This window comes from Heteronotia binoei, chromosome 4 (genome assembly GCF_032191835.1).
Source record: "Heteronotia binoei isolate CCM8104 ecotype False Entrance Well chromosome 4, APGP_CSIRO_Hbin_v1, whole genome shotgun sequence".
NCBI lineage: Eukaryota > Metazoa > Chordata > Lepidosauria > Squamata > Gekkonidae > Heteronotia > Heteronotia binoei.
In genome coordinates this window covers 107,898,214-107,916,965 of record NC_083226.1, presented here as the reverse complement: position 1 = coordinate 107,916,965, position 18,752 = coordinate 107,898,214, and positions in this window count along the sequence as shown.

Here is an 18,752-nt window from a genome sequence, read left to right as displayed (position 1 = left end):
GACAAGATCAACAACTGCCCAATCACATGCATTTTCTGTAATAGACCCCATCCTATGGAATGCCCTGCCTGAGAAAGTGAGGAAAGTTCCAACATTTCTGGCATTCCTTTCTTTTAATCTGATTAAAGTTTATTGACTAAAAGTATTGAGCAGTCAAAAAACCCAACTGTAGAAACAACACTAAGCCAATGGAAAAATCTTGCAACAGCAAGAGTAAGTTTTGGAAACTTGTCAGAAAAAAGGAGTAAAACTAGCTTATGGTAAGACAAAGATAAAAAAAAATATCTAGCTGCTGTATTAAAAACCTATTTTTAAGGCTAATATAAAGAGGACACTCCAATAAAATATGTATTAAAGTACCAATTTTCTCCTGAGGACAATCACAAAGGTGGACTGAGTAAGGAATCTTCCTTAATCTTCCCTTCATAACAGGAGGGGACTGCACATTCAAATAAGAAAGCTCTAAAGTAATTTGGGGTAGTTAGATAAATGCACAGGAAGGCAATGATTTTGGTGGAGGAATACCAAAAAATACAGAAAAGCAAATCCAGTGGACATGAGACCATGTGCTCAAATAATCCCTTTCTTGGATGTTCTTCTTGATATAGGACTAAACAGCTGCAAGTTCCAGACCCTGAATGATGTCAAGGTTTAGTCCAATAAGATACAATTTTGTGTCAAGAATATTGGATCAAGAGGATTTATTGGAATCTGCTTGCCCCCCATTCGGAAGAACGAGACAAACCAATGTTTTGGGTAAACAAACAGGGCAACTTTATTGAACAAAAACACGGCATGGGGCAACCTAACTTGCCAGAAAGGCCAAGGGAAACCCCTGACCCTTCCCTGTCCAGCGGGGCGAGCCACTCAGCCCCCGGCAGTAGCCAGTTAGTACAGGCTAATGCCAGGCCGGCAAAGGCCAGGTATACCCTCCACCGGCCAGGCCCCGCACTCCAGGGTAGCCTGCTGGAGGAGGGAACCCTATAGCGGGAATCCCAACACAGAGCCGTGCAGCCCAGCTGCCGTTCCATCCCGCCACATTCCCTGAAACAGGGAATAAATCGAGGGTGCTCACCGGTGACGTACATAACCAATAAAACTCCTGCCAACTCAAAGTTACCAATTAAAAAACTCCCAACAACGCTGCAAACAGTACAAGGTAGGCAAAACACATCCCAACCACTGCCAATCAGTTGAGATGGAAAAATTCCTACCTGGCCCTGAACAACACGGCGACCGGAGAAGCCTGTACTATTGCTGGGTGGGAGGGTGGGCTGAAAAAAACACCTGAACAAACTGCGCACGGAGAGGTGTGTCCAGGCCTTATAAGCCCCGAGCCACACCCCTCCCCTGAAATCCCTGGATGGACAAGGGCCGTTTGCCTATACTCCATCCGGGGAGGCGAACACGCCCCCGGCCCAAAGCTGCCATATAGCAGCGTGGGCGGGAAGCGGCCGCATTGCCCCCCCAGTCAGAAGAACGAGGCAAACCAATGTTTTGGGTAAACAAACAGGGCAAATTTATTGAACAAAAACAAGGCATAGGGCAACCTAACTTGCCGGGCAGGCCAAGAGAAATCCCTGACCCTTCCCTGTCTGGCGGGGTGAGCCACCCAGCCCCCGGCAGTAGCCAGTTAGTACAGGCTAATGCCAGGCTGGCAAAGGCCAGGTATACCCTCCACCGGCCAGGCCCCGCACTCCAGAGCAGCCTGCCAGAGGAGGGAACCCTATAACAGGAATCCCAGCAGAGAGCTGGGAGTTGTTGGGAGTGAGCAGTGAAGTGGCCAAGTTAGCGGATGACACTAAATTGTTCAGGGTGGTGAGAACCAGAGAGGATTGTGAGGAACTCCAAAGGGATCTGTTGAGGCTGGGTGAGTGGGCGTCAACGTGGCAGATGCGGTTCAATGTGGCCAAGTGCACAGTAATGCACATTGGGGCCAAGAATCCCAGCTACAAATACAAGTTGATGGGGTGTGAACTGGCAGAGACTGACCAAGAGAGAGATCTTGGGGTCGTGGTAAATAACTCACTGGAAATGTCAAGACAGTGTGCGTTTGCAATAAAAAAGGCCAACGCCATGCTGGGAATTATTAGGAAGGGAATTGAAAACAAATCAGCCAGTATCATAATGCCCCTGTATAAATCGATGGTGCAGTCTCATTTGGAGTACTGTGTGCAGTTCTGGTTGCCGCACCTCAAAAAGGATATTATAGCATTGGAGAAAATCCAGAGAAGGGCAACTAGAATGATTAAAGGGCTGGAGCACTTTCCCTATGAAGAAAAGTTGAAACGCTTTGGACTCTTTAGCTTGGAGAAACGTCGACTGCGGGGTGACATGATAGAGGTTTACAAGATAGTGCATGGGATGGAGAAAGTAGAGAAAGAAGTACTTTTCTCCCTTTCTCACAATACAAGAACTCGTGGGCATTTGATGAAATTGCTGAGCAGACAGGTTAAAACGGATAAAAGGAAGTACTTCTTCACCCAAAGGTGATTAACATGTGGAATTCACTGCCACAGGAGGTGGTGGCGGCCACAAGTATAGCCACCTTCAAGAAGGGTTTAGATAAAAATATGGAGCACAGGTCCATCAGTGGCTATTAGCCACAGTGTATGTGTGTATATAAATTTTTTTGCCACTGTGTGACACAGAGTGTTGGACTTGATGGGCCGTTGGCCTGATCCAACATGGCTTCTCTTATGTTCTTATGAGCCATGCAGCCCAGCTGCCGTTCCATCCCGCCACATTCCCTGAAACAGGGAATAAACAGAGGGTGCTCACCGGTTACCTACATAACCAATAAAACTCCTGCCACCACAATGCCAAGCCTCAGCTTAGGCAATTGGGCCCACCGGTTGGCCTAAAGCCAACCAAAGCCCCAGCCATAGTTCATGCAAAAAGGCCCTGTTACCCTTCACGGACAGGTGAACACCGTCCTGCCGATACAGGTCCACCATCTCCGACTTTATAGCAGGGTGTGGCAAATAGATGCCAAGGCCTCCGCAAAGTGCCTTCTTGATCATTCTGTTGGCCTTGCGCCTGGCCCTTTCGATACCTGCCGGATCCCAAGCAGCCCTCCACACTTGCGGGGCAAGATGGCGGACTACAGAATCAGCACCTCGCGCCACCTGCTTCGTATGACCCGAAGGTCCTTGATTGCCTGCAGTGAAAGGGCCCTCCCCTTCAGCAAGTTAAGGTCATTGCCACCGAGGTGGATCACCAAAATGTGCAGCGGAGGACCCGTCCTCCCCTGGATAGGAGTGGTAGAAGCCCAGCCCACCGAAGGCCCCGGCGGCCCTGCCACTCCACCACAGCCCTCTCGCTGAGCCCCAACTGAGTTCCAATTGGTGACCGCCTCGCCTGGTGGGCCACCCAAAACACCATGCTGTGGCCAGCGTTTAAAATCCTTCGCCTTTCGCACTGCACCACAGCACCTAAGAAATAGAAAACAGCGAAATGAACAAACACAAATGGACAACATCACCCATATCCAAGCCCAATTAAGCATCCAATGGGCGAACATAACTTTTGTAAGCTGCAGACCTCCAACGGCCCACCCGTTGAATGACTGGTCCCGGATACCCCAAAGCAGCAGCCATAGAAGCCGCTCCAATGCGAAAAGAGTGGGTACCAAATCTGACCCCTCCTAGCCCAAGTTTCTCCATGGCCCTGGATGTGACAGACCAAAACTGATACTTGGTCAGCGGTGACCTGTCCTCATGGCAAAACAGGGGACCCACCTCATCACCCCACGAGACAACATACCGCTTTAATGCGAGCACAGGGCAGATGTCTTGCTCATGGCACAGGCCCAAGGTAATCACAACACCCTTCTGTTTCTGATCGGTCTTAGACCTACGTACCCTAATGGATACCTGGTCGCCCTCAAATTTAACATCACCTGCCTGGAGAGCCCGACCAGAACAATCATGACACGAACTGACCACTAGCTCGCTAACTCTGAGCACCCCAAAGAAGGCCATTAGTACCGCAGCATGAAACAATGAAGCCTCGAATGTGGTGGAACAGACTACCAGCCATACAGCATATAGGCCCCTTAAAACTGAAGGAGAAAAGGGGTGCCTAGTATCCGGATGAGGACACTGCTCCCGGGACCAACCCTCCAACATCGTGCGAAGCCAGAAATCCCCAGTGGTATCTGCGAAACCCTTTATCTTTTGCAGATAAAATCTCATCACTCCGCCAAGACCTGCCTATCACATTAGATACAGTAAGTCAGACTGAGGCTCCGCGCCTGTCTTCGGATTCACTGCTGGACCACTTCGACCCACTCAGCCTGGAAGAAGTTGATGGAATTCTCTCCGCTGCTCGCCCAACAACATGCGATCTGGACCCTTGCCCCTCCTGGCTGATTAAATCTTGCCAGAGGGAGCTTAGATGTCCTCTACGGGACATCATAAATAGATCCCTCTTAGAGGGGCGTTTTCCAACGCCTCTGAAAGAGGCCTTGGTCCGTCCCCTCTTGAAAAAATCAACAGCAGACCCGGCCGAATTGGCGAACTACCGACCGGTGTCTAATTTACCATTTTTAGGTAAAATCATCGAGAGGGCAGTGGCGTTGCAGCTACAGAGATTTCTAGATGACGCTTCTGTCCTAGACCCGTGCCAGTCTGGCTTCCGACCGGGCCACGGGACGGAGACGGTCTTGGTCGCCTTGGCAGATGACCTCCAACGGCAACTGGATCGAGGCGGTGTAGCAGTGCTGATGTTATTAGATCTGTCGGCTGCATTTGATACGGTCGACCATCGGCTACTGATTCACCGCCTCGCCGACATTGGGGTTAAGGGGTCTGCTTTACAATGGCTCTCCTCTTTCCTCAGGGGTCGGGGACAAAGGGTGGCGATCGGGGGTGAACGATCCCAGAGGCGCACACTAGATTGTGGGGTGCCTCAGGGAGCAGTCCTCTCCCCGATGTTATTTAACATCTATATGCGCCCCCTTGCCCAGATTGCCAGGAGGTTTGGGCTGGGTTGCCACCAATATGCAGATGACACCCAGCTCTATCTGCTAATGGACGGCCGGCCCGCCTCCCCCCCGGAAGACCTGGATCGGGCGTTACAGGCTATCGCAACGTGGCTTAGACTGAGTGGGCTGAAGCTGAATCCGGCAAAGACAGAGGTTCTCTGTGTGGGTCGCGGCGCTCCAGGGGAGGAAATATCTCTCCCGACCTTCGATGGTGTGCAGCTAAAGGCGGCGCAGCAGGTGAAGAGTCTGGGTGTTTTACTGGAGCCTTCATTATCAATGGAGGCCCAGATAACAGCCACTGCCAAGTCAGCTTTCTTCCATCTGAGGCGGGCAAAGCAGTTGGCCCCTTTCCTGGAGCGTCGGGACCTAGCAACGGTGATCCATGCGACGGTCACCTCACGATTGGACTACTGTAACGCCCTCTACATGGGGCTGCCTCTGTGCCGGACCCGGAAGTTACAGCTAGTGCAGAACGCGGCGGCCAGGCTGTTACTTGGTCTCCCAAGATGGGAACATGTGCGGCCGGGGCTACGCGAACTGCACTGGTTACCGATTGTATACCGGGTCCAGTACAAAGTGCTGGTTATCACCTTTAAAGCCCTATATGGCCGAGGACCAGCCTACCTGAAGGACCGTCTCTCCTCGTATGAACCCCAGAGAGCACTGAGGTCAGTAGGAAAGAACAGACTGACTACCCCTGGGCCAAGACAAATTAAACTACAGAATACTCGCTCTCGGGCCTTTTCGGCCGCAGCCCCACATCTCTGGAACCAACTCCCAGAGGAGGTGCGGGCCCTGCGGAACCTTGATCAGTTCCGCAGGGCCTGCAAGACCACCCTTTTTAAATTAGCTTATGAATAACTGAAATCCGCCATCAACATCAACTAGAAGAGTGTCAAGGATAGCGTCAAAAATGTTTTAGTTAATTGTTTTAATTCTGGTTTTTAAGGTTAATTTAATGTTTAATTTAATGTTTTTAATGTAACTGTTTTATTGTTGGTGTACCATTGGTCACCGTATTGTTAGCCGCCCTGAGCCTGCTTCGGCAGGGGAGGGCGGGGTATAAATAAAATTTATTATTATTATTATTATTATTATCTTGCTGTCCTAAGACAATGCTGCCAGCTTTGCCCTTATGGATTTAACCACAAGCCCCTTACCTTTTAAATGGATGCAGAACTGCATGAGATGCGGAGCTGGAATGGGCCAATAAGAACCCAACCCTACCTGCTCCCTAAATGCTTGAAACTGCTTGACAGAGCAGTTATAGGCCTTCCTGGTACTGGGCGCCAGAGCTAACTGCATTGCCCCGTCAGCCTCCACTCTCCAAGCTGCCACATTTCTAGGGGCATCCGTGCCAGCAGAGGGTCAGCCTCTGGTGCGAGCTGTCAAAACCGCTCCATCTGCTGGCGGGACAGAGCGTCCGCCACTCCATTGCAAACACCTGGCACATGCTTAGCAAGAAATAAAATGTTCAGGCGCAAACAACGTAAAGTAAAAGCCCTAACCAGGCCCATTACCGGAACAGATTTAGAAGTCAGAGTGTTGATAACGTGAACCACAGCCAAGTTGTCACACCAAATGTGCACAACATGATTGGCCAACTCAGCCCCCCATAGCTGAACCGCCACCACTATTGGAAAAAACTCCAAAAATGTAAGGTTGCGGCAAAGTTCACTGCCCAACCACTCGTTAGGCCAACTTTCAGCACACCAGTGTCCGCGAAAGTAAACCCCAAACCCGATGGAACTGGCCGCATCAGAAGTAATCTGGAGAGCAGCCTCAATCCTCATATCCTCGCGCCAAAATGAGACGCCGTTGAATGAAGACAAAAACTGCTCCCAAACTTCAAAATCTTGCCACATGCCTCTGTTAATCCTGATCCGGTGATGGGGCAAACATAACCTACCCATGGGGTCACAAAGTCGCCGTAAAAATGCCCTGCCAGGAGCCACCACTTTGCATGCAAAGTTAAGGTGGCCCACAATCTGCTGAAGCTCCAGCAAAGAAATCTTGCGCTGAGCCTTCAAGGCCGCCAGTTTCAGCCACAGGCCCTAGACTTTATCTGAAGGAAGCCGTGAAGCTTGCCTTATGGTGTCCAACTCAATACCCAAGAAGGTCAAAATCCGAGAAGGACCTTCAGTCTTCTCATGAGCCAACGGAACCCCAAGGTCTGCCACCAGCTGCAAAAAGGCCTGGAGCATCCGGGCACACTGGCCTGACCCAGACGGGCCCACGAACAAAAAATTATCCAGAAAGTGCACTGAATTGGCAGAGCCCACCCGCCTACACAGGGCCCATTCCAAAAAAGAGCTAAAATGCTCGAAGGCCGAGAATGATATAGAGCAACCCATGGGCAAAGCCCTATCCATGTAATACTTGCCCTCGAACATAAAACTCAGGAGCTCGAAGTCATCAGGGTGCACAGGTAGAAGGTGAAATGCCAACTTAATGTTGCATTTAGCCATCTCAGCACCCACTCTGCAACTCCGAACTACTTTGACTGCCTGGCCAAGGGAGGTAACCGAACAGAACACAGGTTGTCAGGAATGGCATCGTTCATCGACCCCCCTTTTGGGAAAGACAAGTGATGAATGAGCCTGAACTCCCCAGGCGCTTTCTTCGGTACAACTCCCAAAGGGGAAACCCGTAAATTAGGGACACGTGGACTGTCAAAAGGGCCCAACACGCGGCCCTCCGCACACTCCTTATCTATCTTGTCCTGAACTACTTGCTATATCCCTTGAAGTGAACATAAATTCCTAGCCATAAAAGGGCCCCAAGGGCCCTGAAATGGAATATGAAACCCAAAAAGAAAACCATCAGCTAAATACTTCCTGTCCACAGCCCTGGGATAATCAGCCAAAAGCTCATTAAGTACCCTCAGCCTGATGGGGTTGGGTCCCTTTGTTGGCAGACTGGGTGCCGCTACCCCTGCCTGGCCGCTTCCCCCCAGACCTGGGCTTAGATTTACTGCACCCTGACAAGGCATGCGAACCCCCACACAGCGGGCACTTGTGCTTGTACTTGCACGTTTTCCTATTGCACACGCCCTGAGATGTATACTCCCAGCACAGCAGCCAGGGTTGAACTGGCTGCCCCGCTGCTGAGCGGGGACCCACTACACCTGCCTGCTTGCTCACCAGATGACCGCTGTCTGACATATCACCACTGTAAGGCTTTGCAGGAGACATCAGCTGGAGCCACAGCTGTTGGTTAATCTGGTCCCAAGGAATAGCAGGGTTCAACGCCGCCCTCATACGGAACTCCTCGTCATACTGCAGCCAAGCAGTGCCCGTGAAGTCCGTATAAGCCTTGTAAATAATATCACAGTATTGAAATAGCGGAGCAGCCCGTAAAGGCTGCGCCCGCGCTATTACCCCTACATAGATCAAAAACCCGGGCAACCAGTTAGCCCAATTCCTGTCAACCTTTCACCATTTGAGTTTCTCCTTGTCCTTGTCATCCATCTCATCCTTATCCTTCTTCTCAAGCTCCCTATAAAGAAGGCTAAAGACATCAACGTATTCTCCCCACAAAATCTTTTCCCTGGTGGTGACCGTCAAATGGTCACCAAGAGGCATAGCACTGTCACCGAACGGATGGCACTGAAAAGGCAATGATCCGTAAGGCATCAGGGCGAGGCTCCACCCACCCCATTGGGCTGCAGGCCATCCAGCTGGCCAATGACTGTAAGGCTGCTGACCCCATGGTAAGGTCCCAACAGTCGACTGTTGCGGAGGAGCCCCCTGCAAAACAGATGGCGTAGCAGCCGTAGAAGAGACTTGAGTAGAGTCCCAAGGAAAAATCTGCCCATGGGACCCCGAAACCCAAGCCCCCAGACCACCAGGGAGGCCAGAAGACCCCCCAACACTGCCAGGACCAAGCATAGCCATGGTGCCAGCCGCACCTGGCATGCAGAGAGGCCCCCAGCCCCCCCAGGGCCACCCGGCAATATTGCCTTGACTGCCGCGCTTACCATCAGGGTCCTCAACATTGACCACTAACACCACCGGCATTGGAACCCCGACAGGGGAATTGCCCTCTCCATCTGAATCCAAGTTGTTGTCCACTGGGTCCCGGCTCGGCCCTCCTGCAGAATCAGTCCGAGCGGCCATGTCCTGTAATGAAGAAAGACGAGCCAGAACCTCTTGTTCAAAAGCCCTGGTAGAGGTCCTTGCTGCCTTACAGCCCTTGGCAAGCCCAGTTGAAATGGGGTCTAGGCCATGCTGTCTCTCCAACACACCCAAGTGCTCAATAATGGAACGCCTAGTGTGCGCCTCTTCCTCCTCCCCAGGGCGTGGCATCGGCACTCGCTTCTTATTCCCACCCCTAAGGGGCTGCCTTCCCTTTGAAACCCCCTGTCCCTTTTTGGGACCCATCACTAACTTCCAACAGCCTCCTTAAGCAAGAAAACAAAAGGCCCACAGGCCCGATTGGAAGCTAGCAGGAACAAGGACACACCCCCACGCAGAACTCAAAGAGGGGAAGAAAACACCTCTCTCTCGCCTTCCGAATCCGTCCGAGGTAGGAAAGGCCCCCAGCGAAACAGAGACCAAAGGCAGGGAGGAAGGGGGAGGTAAAACAACCCGGGCCACAACCCCCCAAGCCCACAAAAGCCCTCCTGCAGCCCTAGAAGGTAAACCGCTGCGGCAAGACGATCCGAGGCCCTCGCGAAGCCAGCCAACGCCTAACAACCCAGGAGCGCTGAAAGACGCTCCCGCTCCGAAAAAACACCCAGACAAACTGTGCACGGGCAGGCGTGTCCGGGCCTTATAAGCCCCGAGCCACACCCCTCCCCTGAAATCCCCAGATAGACAAGGGCTGCTTGCCTCTACTCCATCGGGGAGGCAAACACGGCCTCCGCCCAAAGCTGCCGTATAGCGGCACGGGCAGGAAGGGGCGCATTTTAGTAAAGATAAGTATCCAAAATTACTATAGAGCACTTTAAGGTACAAATTAAGAGCCAGTTGCCATGCTTTAGCCTCCAATTCTGCTCATAGGGATACTCCAGCTATGCATTTTGGTGTGTTGGTCACTTTAAGAAGAGAGTGAAGTAAGGGAAGGTTTAAGGATTCTTTGACTAGATCCAGATGGCCACCCCAAAAAGCAAAATAGGGACAAATTTTACACCGATAACTTGAATTGGCCCAGATATATATCATCCTCTGTGGTACCTAAGAACTTTAGCATGCCTTAAGCACAACATCCTGCTTCCTTCAGCATGGCTTGTTGATGAGGGCCAACTCAAATTATGTGTGAAAACTATTCCCAGATATGTAAATGCCTTCACTTGTTGGATTCTTATATTATCAATGGACCATAGGTATAACGGAAGGTTCCTTTTCTTCTGAAAGAGGAGTACTTTGCATTTACCATAATTAATTTCTAGATCTTCAGAATGATAGTAAATGTCCAGTTTGTTTAATAGTCTTTGGAGTCTAATGCGAGAGTGGGACAGCATAACTACATCATCAGTATATAATAAGTGTGGGATCCCTAGGCCAGCTAGACAGGGAGAGAGACAGTTTTTGTCAAAGGACCTGGATAAATCATCTAAATATAAATTAAATAAGAATGGAGCTAACAAACACCCTGCCAGACCGCCTTATCAATGGAAAAAAATGTAGACAGACCTCCTTCTACACTGCAAAAGACTTGAGCACTCTGGCTAATATGAAGATTTTCTGTCAACCACAGAAGCTATCTATCCATAGTGGATTTTCTTAATTTGTTCCAGATAGATAGATAGATAGATAGATAGATAGATAGATAGATAGATAGATAGATAGATAGATAGATAGATAGATAGATAGATAGATAGGCAGGCAGGCAGGCAGGCAGGCAGGCAGAGCAAAGCCTTTAAGTGAGAATGTGCTTCCCTTTACAGGATGAAACTTCTTATTTGTTTAACACCATAGATATGATTTTTTCCAAAGGACTTTTTTCACGTGACAAAGAGATTTCACCCCATAGAATTGTCATTATAAGTGTTGGACAACTCTAAGAAAACAATAAAATGCTACAGCTTTTTGAAATGTGATCCACTGAAAACTAATTAAATATAGAGTATTCAAATTACAGAGATGGCAGGGCAAAAAACCCCTAGGCTGGACTGGCAAAACTCACATAGATAGATAGATAGATAGATAGATAGATAGATAGATAGATAGATAGATAGATAGATAGATAGATAGATAGATAGATAGATAGATAGATAGATAGATAGATAGATAATTTTATTTATATCCCGCCCTCCCCGCCGGAGCAGGCTCAGGGCGGCTAACAACATCATTCAATTTCCCTTATACAAAAGACAAGGTTACATTAACATTAAACATTAAAAAATTCTGATAAGTTTAAAATCACTTAATTAAATTGATAAAAGTGCTAATGCTAATTGTGCTTTTATAATGGCGGTAATCATTAGCAATTTCTTTCTTCGTCAGCGAAAGCCAGTCGGAAGAGGAAGGTTTTGCAGGCCCTGCGGAATTGTTCAAGGTCCCGCAGGGCCCGCATTTCCTCTGGAAGTTGGTTCCATAGGTTCGGGGCTACAGAGGAGAAGGCCCGGTTACGGGTGCATTGCAGCTTCACCTCTTTCGGTCCGGGGGTGGTCAACAAGTTTTTTCCAGCTGACCTCAGTGCTCTCTGGGGTTCGTATGGGGAGAGACGGTCCCTAAGGTAGACAGGTCCTCGACCATATAGGGCTTTAAAGGTGATGACCAGCACTTTGTAACGAATCCGGTATGTAACTGGCAGCCAGTGCAGCTCGCGCAGCGCAGGCTGTATGTGCTCCCATTTAGGGAGCCCCAACAACAGTCTGGCCGCTGCGTTCTGCACCAGCTGCAGCTTCCGGGTTCGGTACAGAGGCAGCCCCATGTAGAGGGCATTACAGTAGTCCAGTCTCGAGGTGACCGTTGCGTGAAGTACCATTGCCAGGTCTTGGCGCTCTAGGAAGGGAGCCAACTGCCTTGCCCGCCTCAGGTGAAAAAAGGCTGACTTGGAAGTGGCTGCAATCTGGGCCTCCATTGATAAAGAAGGCTCCAGTAAGACTCCCAGACTCCTAACCCGGTGCGCCGCTTTCAGCGGCGCCCCGTCGAAGACCGGAAGAGGTATTTCCCCTTCCCGAGCGCCCCGACCCAGACAAAGGACTTCTGTCTTCGCTGGATTCAATTTCAGCCCTCTCCCCCTCAACCACATTGCCATATCCTGCAAGGCCCGGTCTAAATTTTCAGGGACGCAGCCAGGCCGGCCGTCCATCAGCAGATAGAGTTGGGTGTCATCTGCATATTGGTGGCACCCAAGTCCATATCTCCTGGCAATCTGGGCAAGAGGGCGCATATAGATATTGAATAACATTGGTGAGAGGACTGCCCCTTGAGGCACTCCACAATCCAGTGTGCGCCTCCGGGACCGCTCGCCACCAATTGCCACCCTTTGTCCCCGATCCTCGAGGAAGGAGGAGAGCCATTGTAAGGCAGACCCCCTCACCCCTATATCGGCGAGGCGGCGGGTCAGTAGCCGATGGTCGACCGTGTCGAACGCGGCTGACAGATCTAACAGCATCAGCACCGCCACACCGCCCCGATCCAGATGCCGTTGGAGATCATCTACCAGGGCGACCAGTACTGTCTCCGTCCCATGACCCGGGCGAAAGCCGGACTGGCAAGGGTCTAGGATGGAAGCGTCATCCAGAAAGCTCTGCAACTGCGACGCCACTGCCCTCTCTATCATTTTACCTAAAAACGGTAAATTAGAGACCGGTCGGTAGTTTGCCAATTCGGCCGGGTCTGCTGTACTTTTTTTCAAGAGGGGTCGGACCAAAGCCTCTTTCAGGGATGATGGAAAGCGCCCCTCCGAGAGGGATCTATTTATGATGTCCCGTAGAGGACATTCAAGCTCCCTCAGGCAGGATTTAATTAGCCAGGAGGGGCATGGGTCCAAATCACAAGTTGTGGGGCGCGCAGAGGAGAGAATTCCATCAACTTCCTCCAGGCTGAGCGGGTCGAAATGATCTAGAGTTAAATCAGAAGACAGGCAAGGGGCCTCGGGCTCATGTGCTGTATCTAAGGTGATGGGCAGGTCCTGGCGGAGCGACGTGATTTTGTCTGCAAAAAATTTCGCAAAAGCCTCACAGCCTATTTCTAATTCTCTGACGTTTGGTCTGCCCTGGGGCAGTGTAGTTAAATGTCCAATTATTTTAAACAATTGTGCCGGGCGCGAATTTGCAGACGCAATCTTGGCCGCGAAGTACTTCTTCTTCGCGGTCTTGACTGCCATCTCATACGACCTCATAAACGTTCTGTAGGATGTTCTCGCCGCTTCGCCACGAGTGCGCCGCCACTGCCTCTCTAGTCGTCGGAGTCCTTGTTTCAACCGGCGTAGCTCCAGGGTATACCAGGGAGCCAGCCTTGAACGAGGGCGCAGAGGACGTCGGGGTGCGATCTCGTTGATTGCCCCAGATAGCCGGTCTTGCCAGGCATCAACCAGGGCATCAAGAGAATCGCAAGGGGGCCAAGGATCCCGAAGAGCTGTTTGGAACCGTTCCGGGTCCATCAGGCTCCGCGGGCGAGCCAAAATAGGCTCTCCGCCCTTACAGGGTTGTGGTAGCGTCTCCATACGAGCCTTGAGGGCTAAGTGATCCGACCATGGTATCGCCTCCGTCGCGATTTCGTTCACTTTAATCCCGGCCGCAAAGATCAGATCTAATGTGTGCCCAGCCTGATGTGTGGGAGTCGTAACAAATTGGGAGAGTCCCAGTGTCGCCATGGAAGACACTAGGTCCATCGCCTGAGTGGACGCCGCGTCATCGGCGTGGACATTGAAGTCACCCAGGACCAGAAGCCCTGGGTACTCCAACACCCAGCCAGACACCGCCTCCATCAGGGATGGTAAGGCGCTGGCCGGTGCGTTAGGCGGACGGTACACCAGCCAGATCGCCAACCTCTCCCCGACATCCAACACAAGGCCGACACATTCAACACCATCGATCTTTGGGGCCGGGAGGGCCCGGAAGGAGTAAGCCTCCCGCATGAATACCGCCACCCCGCCACCCCGCCCGCTAATCCGCGACTGGTGGAAGACCGAGTAACCCGGGGGAGTCATCTGGGAGAGTGCCGTTGTCTCTCCCTCTTGAACCCAGGTCTCGGTCACGCAAGCCAGGTCTGCATCCTGCCGAAGCAGGAAGTCCTTGATGGTCTCGGTCTTATTATTTATAGACCTGGCGTTGCATAGCACCAGTGTCGGACGCGGGCAAATTCTCTTGGTCCCCCTACTTGTCACCGTTGGGATGGGAAGTAGACTAGAAGGGGGCCGAGCACTATTTTGTCTCTGTCTCCTTCTCTCATATCTCCGTCCATTCCCACCGTCATATCTTCCCCTCCCCAGGAGCACTGAAATCCACATACTGACAGTTTTCACTGTGGGTCTCATGATGGAAAGAAAATCTGTAAGCTTCCAGTTTAGATATTTTTATTTAATAACTGAACTTTAACAGAGTCAATAGACAGATGGGGGAAGAAAAGGAAGTTTTATATATGGAAATAAAATCTGCCACCTTATATGCTTAAGTTTTTTCTCCTTTTTGCAGATCCCCATTCTTAAAAGAGTATCATTTATGTTTTGGTTTGCTTGGAATCAATACTTCAACTCTTTTATTCCAGCAACATTAGATATGGGCAAAACTGTTGGTAACCATTGCGGAAAAAGGGATAGGCAAATACAATTTTTTATTTGTCACATGCAAAACAATGTATTTGATTGTATAATTTAAAAACAATAATTTAAAGGAAAACAAGTATAATAGTGATAGATCTTTGGGTCACAGGTATCCAGATACTGATGGCAGGGGAGAGATCAAAAGCTTTACTCAGGAATAAATCCTAATATGAGGCCTAACAAAATTGTTGTTGGTTGATATCTATTGAAAAAGATTAATTAGGAATGTGTATGTTTAAATGACTTCTGACTTGAGAGGTTAAAGGTAGAGAGGATTCTAACCGTTAAGTTGTGTGTTTGATTACAAGAATTCTGTTTCTAATATGACCCAAATAAAATCAGAAGTTCCTCTTTAACCTATGACTCCTACTTTTTCCCCTGATAGTTTAGATTTTGTTTCTGATAGTTTCACTGGTTTCTTAGGATGTCAACTAATTATCTGTATTTTTCTTGTGTAATTGCTGCCATACACTGAAGCTATACAATTGGCTCTTATCCATGAGACTAAATGGAATATTTTGAAGACTACATGCCATTGAATATCAGGGTAACAGTGCCAACTGATATTGTCTCGATCATTTGTATTGAGGCCATGGTGCAGGGGGAAGAAGGGGCTCCTGCCCTGTTGGTTTTCTAACTCAAAATGGCCCTATATGTGAAATAGAAAAGTTAAATTCTGCCCCCCCCCCATTCTTCCCCCATGCTGCTGCCCAGGTCCAAAGTAATCCCTGCATGTTTAAACAATTAGTTCCTAGGAGAGAAGTTACTAATGCCATATGATCGCCTGAGTGAAAGGAAGGTTACGGAACCATGCAACATCATAAGGTGTAGTTTGATCCTTTTTTTCTAAATGATCCTTACTTTATAAATGAACATAAATTAGAGAACATGATAAGTTAAAAATGATTTATTTGATGTATTTATTTAAAACATTTTAAACACACTGCCACCCAACTTAGGGTCCCCAAGGCAGCAAACAAAAAAAGTAAAAATTTAAAGACACATATAAATATACAACTATTAAAACACATAAAGCATGATGACTGAATGCACTATATGAAGTATTGGTTCCTAATATGTACCAATTCAGACTGCACATGGAAAATCAAATTGGGGAGACTGCACATGGAAAATCAAATTGGGAAGGGATGGTGGCTCAGTGGTAGAGCATCTGCTTGGTAAGCAGAAGGTCCCAGGTTCAATCCCTGGCATTTCCAACTAAAAAAGGGTCCAGGCAAATAGTCGTGAAAAACCTCAGCTTGAGACCCTGGAAAGCCACTGCCAGTGTTAGGAGACAATACTGACTTTGATGGACTTAGGGTCTGATTCAGTATAAGGCAGCTTCATATGTTCATATGTTCAAATATTTCAATGCTGCTCTAATCTGTCAACACACAACACTAGGGTTGCCAAGTCCAATTCAAGAAATATCTGGGGACTTCGGGAGTAGAGCCAGGAGACTTTGGGGGTAGGGCCAGGAGACAATGGGAGTGGAGCCAGGAACAAGGTTATGACAAGCATAATGAACTCTGAAGGGAGTTCTGGCCATCACATTTAAAGGGACCATACACCTTCCCTCCATTGGAAATAATGAAGGATAGGGGCACCTTTTGGGGGGACTCATAGATTTGTACCTCCTGGTCCGACCTTTTTGAAACTTGGAGGGTGTTTTGAGGAGAGGCATTGAATGCTATGCTGTCAATTTGGTACCTCTACCTCAAGAAACAGCCCCCACAGAGCCCCAGATACCCACAGATCAATTCTCCATTATATCCTATGGGAATCGTTCTCCATAGCGAATAATGGAGTGCCAACCAGACATTTCCCTCCCCCTCCACTTTCTGATGACCCTGAAGCAGGGGGAGGGCCTCCAAACCAAGTAATCCCCTGCCCCCACCTGTGGATTGGAAACACTACACAACACTAGTATAGTAAACAGAAGCAAATCTATAACCTTCTTCCTTAGATACTTTGTGTATGTATAGGAAGTATTTCTGAAATAATTCCAACCTAAAAGTAAACCAAAGTATGAAATGAACATATGTAGGTCAGTTTGAGAGAGTGGTAGATTAACTTTCTAATGGCTCCACCAATTATTCAGCACTGTCTTGATACTCTACCATGTCACAGGTGACTACATTTGCAAAAAAATAATTAAAATATCAGTTCATATTTTAACCTCTTTCAGGATCATGTGAATCAGTGCTCATTTTGAAGATGGCTGATGTGATACAGTTGCTCAGAGATCCTTTTCTCCACAGTGGAAGGTTGTCTTTTGTTCAAGAGAAGTCCCATTGGAACCTATGGAAGAACACATAGGAAGTATATAGGACTTTTAATAGTTGTACTGGAATTGCATTGCATCATTCATGGACTGTGACTGTATTGTGATATAATCTTATAGTTGATATAATACAACTACATGTTATTTATACTTGGAATTTCCATGGTCTACATTGTTGTTAAGCACTGGAGATCAGGCAAAACATGGGTGGACATGAAAGTGAGGTATGCTCTCCCTTTCCCCATCATATTTAAGGCTACCTTCTGAAAAAAAAATACAATTTACTTCTTTTTTTCTCTCAACATAATTTAACAACATTAGTTTTTTTTTCACTCTCTGTTCATTGATCATTCAAATTAAGGAAAGTAATAAGGGGACATTGGCTGGAATCAGCCTATTTGTGGGCAGGTGTTGCACTGTTATCTTTATTTTCCCTGCCAAAGCATTTCAGTCCTCTTATTCAGTAGCCTTTGAATACAGCCATATTCCAAAACATCTTGGAATTGATGGTAAATTAGTAATTGACATCAGTAGATTTGGATAAAGCCTATAGTTGCTGCCTTATCTTGATTCAAAATTGCCATATGCAACATTTGCCAAAATGTGTGTCAGTTTTATGATGCAGATTAATGGGAACTGAAGTCAGTTTCTGAGTTATATTTAAATGAAAACATGCAAAAAAGAATAACCAAATACCCAACAAAACAGGCACAACTACTACTCAGTACTTCTCTTACTACTGGTCTATTATATGCCAAGTGTATCCCAAAAACCAACTTGGAACTAGATTAAAACCATGTCTAAGAACATTCACATCTTCCAGGAAACCCTTCAGATTCACAGGAGCTACTTTGGAACTGACCACTTTTGATAAACAGAAAACATGGTTTCCACTAGCTTAGATTCTGTAAACCATAGCATCTGATCCATACCAAAATACTTTTTAAAAAGTCACATCAGGCTACTAAGGGGGGGGGGGGTAACTTATTCCCCACAATCACCACCACAATGTAATCTCACAAATGATTTCACACTATGTTCAGTCATATTAGGCTCAAGGTTTTTTCACCATTTGTGTTTCCAGCTATTATTTTATTGCTCAAAACCTGAATTTCCTTGTAGGCCCAGAGAAAACTTGGCTAAAACTCTTGGGAGAGAACACCTAGGAGAGTAAGTGTGTTAAAGGTTTTTATTTATTTATCTATCTTATGTGGGTTACAGAGTACAGATAAGGGGGGGGGATGTGATCATTCAGTGTAAGATATTGAAAGAATAATACAATAGGACTATGAGTACAAAACTGAACCATGTTAGCAGCAAACAATACAAGATATGCAATAAACATTATAAGATTTGCAATAAATAATACAACAGAACTAGGAATAAAATAAACCTAAATGACAATTTGTGCATGAACACTGGTAACCAGAGCTAGAAATAAACTCCAATGCCAAATTAGCTGCCACATATAACCAGATAGCACAATTACTATCATCAACTTCACCATCTCAGGCATATTCACACGCTCATCTTAACATTGTATATGCCATTAAATGCCAATATTGTCCTTCAGTTTTCTACATAGGACAAGCAGGTCAAACCCTATACCACAGGATAAGCTGGTCTTCAGCTGAGAGATTTAGGGACCAAGTCTCCAACCCTACTGGATGTTAATTAAGAAGTCTGCCTTGCAAGGTAGGACACTGAGATCCATAACTTGCAAGCTGAGATCCATAAACAATTACTTGATAGCTGTTAAAAAAT